Source organism: Lepidochelys olivacea (genome assembly GCF_965140295.1).
Source record: "Lepidochelys olivacea isolate rLepOli2 genome assembly, chromosome: 2".
NCBI lineage: Eukaryota > Metazoa > Chordata > Testudines > Cheloniidae > Lepidochelys > Lepidochelys olivacea.
In genome coordinates, this window is record NC_140412.1 from 16,255,188 (window position 1) to 16,262,348 (window position 7,161).

At 44.7% G+C, this 7,161-nt stretch overlaps 1 protein-coding gene across 1 annotated transcript in view; it reads right to left on the bottom strand.

The window, feature by feature from the left end:
- TG (thyroglobulin) overlaps positions 1 to 7,161 on the bottom strand; it is a 197,897-nt gene that overhangs the window by 43,545 nt on the left and 147,191 nt on the right. The gene's annotated exons all lie outside the window — the stretch shown is intronic.

Here is a 7,161-nt window from a genome sequence, read left to right on the forward strand (position 1 = left end):
CTGAGGAAAGGGGTACTGGGGTCTGGGAGGGACACAGGCGGCGGTGGTGGTGACGGCACCGGCCTGCAGAGGGTGCTCCGGAGCTGGAAAAAGAGCTAATTCCCAGACATCCAGCAGGAGGCGCCGCAGGGGTGAGTCTCACCACGTTACAGCGGGGTAATATCTTTTATTGGACCAACCTCTATTGGTGAGAAAGACAAACTTTGGAGCTCTTCTTCAGGTCTGGGAAAGGTATTAAGAGTGTCAGAGCTAAATACAAAATCGAACAGATACTTTCGCATAAGTAAGCATATTCTAAGGAACCATTCAAGGTGAAGTGGCCTGTCAACACTGATTTTAAAGCCATGATATTTAGTGTCTAGCAAAGTTATGAATTTAATAAAGACACTAGATTTATGGCTTATTATAACAATCTGTAACCCACTGGTCCCCTTCCCCCAGCTCCTTTTTGTCCTGTGACTACAGGGGTGCTAATGGGCTACTTCACCTTGCATGATCCCTTAAAATATGTGCTAACTACTTATGCTAAACTATTTGTTCGGCCTTGTCTTTAGCTATGACACTCTTAGCCCAGGTCTACACTGCAGAATTACTTTGGTATAACTACGTGGCTCAGGGGTGTGAAATTCTCCGCTCAGCAACATACTTATACAGACTGAAGCTCTGGTGTAGACAGCGCTATGTTGGCGGGAGAGCTCCTCCCACTGACATAGCTATCGTCACCCGCAGAGATGGAGTTATTAAGCCAACAGGAGAGCTCTCTCCTTTTGGCTTGGAGCATTTTCACCAGAACCACTGCAGCTGTACAGTTGCAAGTTTCTAGTGTGGACAAGCCCATAATACCTTTCCCCAGACCCGAAGAAGAGCTCTGCATAGCTCAAAAGTTTGTCTCTCTCACCAGTAGAAGTTAGTCCAATAAAAGATGATATCCCACTAACCTTGTCTCTCTAATATCCTGGGATCAATACAGCTACAACCACACAGCATATATCCCTTGATCTCTCATTTAAACTGAATGGCTTTCTAGGTGCCCACCTTTACTGCATTTTCATATGGCTATTTTCAGACTGGCCAATTTTTGAGGAGGACTGGAATGAAAACAATTAACTGAGAAAGCAACTGACGAGATCTTCCTCTTGGGTAAATCATCAGAACCCCCTTGACTTCAACATCTGAATAAGGGCTGAGTTTGCTCTTACTCCTACAGGAGCCCAAACCTTTGTTTGTTCCCAGAGCTCAGGCAATAGCTGTTATGACTATTTAACAGGGTTATTATTATGGTAGCGCTTAAAGGCCAGTAAGAATAGGGCCCTGTTATGCTGGCGCTGCACAAACACAGAGTAGTAGACAATCCTTACCAGCTTCAGCATTAGTTGCGGCCCAGCAAAGCACTTGTGTGTATGTTCAGTGTGAAGAATGGGAATAATCCCATTGACTGACTTCAGAGCCCTGGCTAAAGTTCTGTTCTGGAGTGGGGCTATATGAGCAGGAGCATTATGTGGGGTATTGAGTCAAGATGTGTGAAACGTTCGCAGTGAGATCAGAAATGACACACAACTCACCACTAACTTGAAATTCAGTTCACAAACCTTCCCTGGGAACCCGGTCCAGTTTTGAGAGTTCTGGGCCACTACATGGCTTGGCATGAAAATATGACCTCTCCCCCAGCCTCTGTCTTTGCCTATTTGCATTGCAACTCTTTAGGCTCAGGGACCGCTTACTACTTTATGTTTGTACAGCACCTAGCACAATGGGGCTCCTGAGGCACTACTGTAACAAACATAATTATTAATCATCATCATGTGAAATCCAGGGAAAGCCAGACAAGCAGACCCATACATGGCCTGCGCCTGTGTTGATGAGCTCAGCTTCCCCCTTGGCACTGCAGAACTACACACTGGGTTTTCAGAGGAATCCCTGGACATATGGCTCCTCTGGGAGCTGTGCTCTCTATGGGCCAACAGGAACTAGTGGCCGCTGAAGAGCAGAGCAGAAGCAAGAAAATCCCTTGCATTCCCTCCTGATCTCTGGGTATTTACATGCTCTGCAAGTGGGATCTCCAGCTTCTTCCACAAGGAAAACCCCTGCTCTCCCCATCCCAGCCAAACATGAAAGTTCACAGCCAATTCCGCAAGCTGAAACTCCCCATAGGTTATTCCTGCAGAGGAAATAATGAGGGCCAGAACCTCAGCAGGAGTAAACTGGCATCACTCCATTATATAATAGCTGTTCCCAAATCGCAAAATTCAAATGAAGATTCAAACTTCCCAGAAGTTTGAGGGGGTTGCAAAGGTCAGGACCATTTCAGGGGTTTTACTCTGGAACCCATGTCTAGGAGCGATCTCTTTTTTCTTCCTCTAACAGCAGCAGTTTTGCAATAGGCTCAGCCACAGAGTTTGTTCTGCTGTTTTCCATGGTGGTGACCATTTCCTCAGTCTGCTTTTTTTGATAACATTTGTATTCAGGAAGTAAGTCTTGCACTTTGGCGTTAAACCAAATATAGATCCAATGCTATGCCTCATGGTTAATCACTTTTTTTTTTGGAGGGGGACCAGAATTCAGTAATATTTGAAAGTGATAGACTTATCTTCCCTATTGGAGAGCTCCTTCTGAAATTTGCTTGAAGGTCAAGGGATGGGGGAGATTCCTGTTAACAAAAGAGTTAGGCAAGCAAAATTCAAATTCACAAACAACATTTGTTTCCTCATCATTTCTTCATCCGCATCTGCAGACCTCAGGAGCAAATGTGAGAGCAGAAGCTGGAGACTACCCACAAAGAAGGCTTCAACTTTGAGCAAATAATTTTCATATTTAACAGAAATATACTATATACACCAGCACAGGCCTATGATTTAAAGAGAGACGCATGAAAAAACAAACATATGTGAAGGGTCCTACTTTTCTCTTAATCACGTTCACCATAGAAAACACTGTCTCTGTATGATTAATAATAATAACCAGGGATAAATTGGACATGAGCTTAAAAAAAGAGAGCCTGTTTAGAGAGATGCAGAAACTTTGAATGTAGTGTTCACTCACACTGGTTGAAATTCCCAGTATCGCCAACTCCAAACATTCAAACATCATGAATCAGGCACCAAAAGATCATGAGATTGGCTTAAAAATAATAAATGTGGGGTTCTTTTATTTTCCTTCTGATTTTCAAGTCTTTTTCTGGACACACATGGGGGCTAGAAAGTTACTTTTAAATGAAAGCTGAGATTCCCACATAATCATATGATTACAGGAGCTGAGGCTTTAAGAAAAAAGTGTCTCACATATCATGCAACTCACAACAAAATCATGAGAGTTAGCAACACTGCCCCTGTGCAGACGGTCAATATGAGACCAATTCACTGTATAAATCCCACTCAAAATTGGGCTTAAATGGAATTTAAGTCACATACTGTTCTTGCTCTGGCTATCTACACTGGGGTGTCTCACTGTGTCCTGTGGAAAGTTATCTGACCTCTTTGTCAACCCCTTTGAAGAAACAGGAACTATTACCTCACTGAAAATGAATTGCTGCATTCGAGTTAAGCAATCCTAGCTAATATCATTGCACCCCCCGCGGCCCCAGCCCCATTTACAGGAATAGTAGGAAGTATTATACTGAATGTTGTGCAATTGTACAAAGGGTAATGAATGGCTGTTTCTGTGACAAGATGGTATTATGCTAGCCACCTTAGCCTGCAGTGTCTCTGCACAATAATACTATGTGCCTCATGTACGCCTGGAACTGGCAACTTCCTCAGACTGCAAACAATTACACCTCTCTTCATTCACATGGACTCTGAAAATCACTTCTGCAAAGTCTTTCAGCGGTGACTCATCAGTGAGCTTTCGCCAAAAGCCTGCACTGAAAATGGCTTTTACCACCTGCACTGCAATAGAAACTGTGCTCCCAGGGAGCAGTATCCCTCCATCACTGTCCTCCGCACAGCCTCTCATGCACCATGGCCTCTTTGTTCTTTTCTTGTGCTTCTGGACTAACTGTACTTCCTTCTTGGGCTGCCTTCTGCCCTGAGATACTCACCTTGCCACAGAAGTTAACGGAATTACTCTGGACAGGTATGATGGAGCAGAAGCCAATTCATGCGGTCTTGATCTCTGCCTGAAAGCGCACCATACACATGAATGAAGATATAACAACATCAACAATAATAAGAATCCCAAAGGGCAAGACTGGGATCTGTCTAACAAATACTCCAGTGCTCAAGCTAATGAAGCTGTCCATGCTTGTATCTGGCCAATGTCAAATATAAAGCTGTATTTATTGCTATTAGAATCATAGAATATTAGGGTTGGAAGAGCCCTCACAAGGTCATCTTGTCCAATCCCCTGCTCAAAGCAGGACCAATCCCCAACTAAATCATCCCAGCCACGGCTTTGTCATGCCGGGCCTTAAAAACCTCTAAGGATGGAGATTCCACCACCTCCCTAGGTAACCCATTCCAGTGCTTCACCACCCTCCTAGTGAAATAGTGTTTCCTAATATCCAACCTAGACCTCCCACACTGCAACTTGAGACCATTGCTTCTTGTTCTGTCATCTGCCATCACTGAGAACAGCCGAGCTCCATCCTCTTTGGAACCCCCCCTTCAGGTAGTTGAAGGCTACTATCAAATTCCCCCTCACTCTTCTCTTCTGCAGACTAAACAAGCCCAGTTCCCTCAGCCTCTCCTCGTAAGTCATGTGCCCCAGCCCCCTAATCATTTTCACTGCCCTCTACTGGACTCTCTCCAATTTGTCCACGTCCCTTCTGTAGCGGGGGGACCAAAACTGGACACAATACTCCAGGTGTGGCCTCACCAGTGCCCAATAGAGGGGAATAATCACTTCCGTTGATCTGCTGGAAATGCTCCTACTAATGCAGCCCAATATACTGTTGGCCTTCTTGGCAACAAGGGCCCACTGCTGACTCATATCCAGCTTCTGGTCCACTGTAATCCTCAGGTCCTTTTCTGCAGAACTGCTGCCTAGCCAGTTGGTCCCCAGCCTGTAGCAGTGCATGGGATTCTTCCGTCCTAAATGCAGGAAGTGTTATTGGTTAACAGTGCCCATAGAGTGCTCGGTGTTATACAAAGAGGCAAGAAGGCGCAGCCCATGAGTCATGAAGCTTACACGCACGCATAAGTGAGGGGAGGTAGTACAGCATGTTATACAGCATTAAATGGCATTTGGTCATGCCCTGAAAAAAGAATGTTAAGGTCTTCCACATTCCCAGCACAGCAGAAGTGGGTCTCCAAGAGGGACTTAAATGTGGGAAGGGTCTATTGGATGAACTCAGGAAGATCACACCAAACACAGGGGGCTGCAGTGAAGAAAGCACAAAGGTGATCAAGAAAGATGCTAATGAACAGACGAGGCTGGGAGCGTTGGCAGATGGGTGGGACGATGCTGGGGAAATATGGTGGGTCAGAGGTAGGGATGGTTTTGCTGCGCAAGCATCTGCCTGAGATTTCTGAAAATGGAAAAAAAAAGACTTTTTTCCATCAATTCTGACATTTTGCAGGTGGTAAGGTTTTTTTTCTTTTTTTTATTTCCTGCACAGCTCTCGACAGATGCCATTTTGCTAGTAACAGAGGAGATTCTGCAAAGCACAGTGTTCCTGTATCTCAAATGACTCACTTGTTGCTTGCCTGATTGTTACTCTATCAAGCCAGTAACTTTCAGTAACAAGATATGAACGCCTTTAACACAATTTACAAGCCCCCCCACTGAATTCAACAGCAAAACTCTTTGATTTAGAAGGGAGCACAGCCACGCCGGTATCAAATCTAATTGTTTACCATATTTATAAATATGTGATTAGCCTACAGTGCTGGTATTATGCATTGCACAGATGCAAGATGCAGTGCAGAATCCATGAGCCCAACCTTAGCAATCAAAAGTGGGTACATGGAGAGTAGGGATTTTCATTTAACTCCCTCCAGCAAGAATTGATCTACTTCTCTTTAAACATGTTACCCTTGTAAGCTGCCTGCTTTTGGATCAGACTGTGCCCTGTTTTGGCAAGGACAGGTGTGTTTCAATCCAGCTTTGTGAATGCCATCTGTTGCTCAGTGCCATATTCCTTACACAATATGCTCCCCTGGCCCTCTCCAATAGAAAAATGTTCGTTTCATGTTCAGAGTCCTCATCAGCCTTCAAACTGCTACACTCTGTACTAGATTCTGACTAACCCAGTGCAAATATACATGGGGAGGAGCGGGGATGATAGCCCCCCACAGTTGCATCCCCGCACACAATCCCAGTCCTTGCACTTCCTTGACACAAGAACTGCACCAGGCTTGGGCTGCCGTTGGATATGGAGTAGAAGGGTGAAGGCAAGACATAGCCCTGCCCCTCCTCACACAGTCTGATACAGAACCTGACCTGGGCTCCTCTGACGATCCCAGTCTGGGATCTGGAAAATCTGTCTGGAAAATTCTAGCAGGGGAGGTGCACCTTCTGCCGTAGAACTGTGGCTTCCAGAAACAGTCAGATCCTACAGTCAGACTTTAACTGGCAGTGATAATGACGCAATGCTAAAGTAGCAATTTGGCTGCCGTCAAAACCTCCCTCTAAGAGCACTAGATGTGAGAGCTCACCCTTGCAAACCCACTTCCATTGCAAACCTTCCACTCCTTTACCCTCTGTTCAAGGTAACAACCACTAGCATAGCACATAAAAATAAGGAAACTCTCCTCTAATTACTGTGGTTCACAGTTTTGGCACAACCTGCTACCAGGGAAACTTAACCACTCTCTCTTGGTTGCAATATATCCTATCGAACAGCTTCTAAGGCTGTTGAGCTTTTCCATCTCATTAAGTGTCATGGCTCGACAATTAACTTCTAACCTGCAGCAATTCTAAGGCTGAAACATTAATCAACAGCTGAACTCTAGCATGGTTTTTTTAATCCTGCCACATGACGTTAACATTTCAGAACCCACGCTGGTCATAAAAACAATGGGTATATTAAGCTACCTTGAATAACCTACAGACTTTTATGTATAAGCCTTTACTATGGGTTCGCTGAGTGATCTTGAGCAGGTCATTTGATAGCTTTGTGCCTCAGTTTCTCCCTCTGAGACATAGGGATAAAACTGAGCACAACAGAGGTGTTCTGAGGTTTAGTTAATTACTTGGTATAATGCAGTCTGAGACATTGAAATG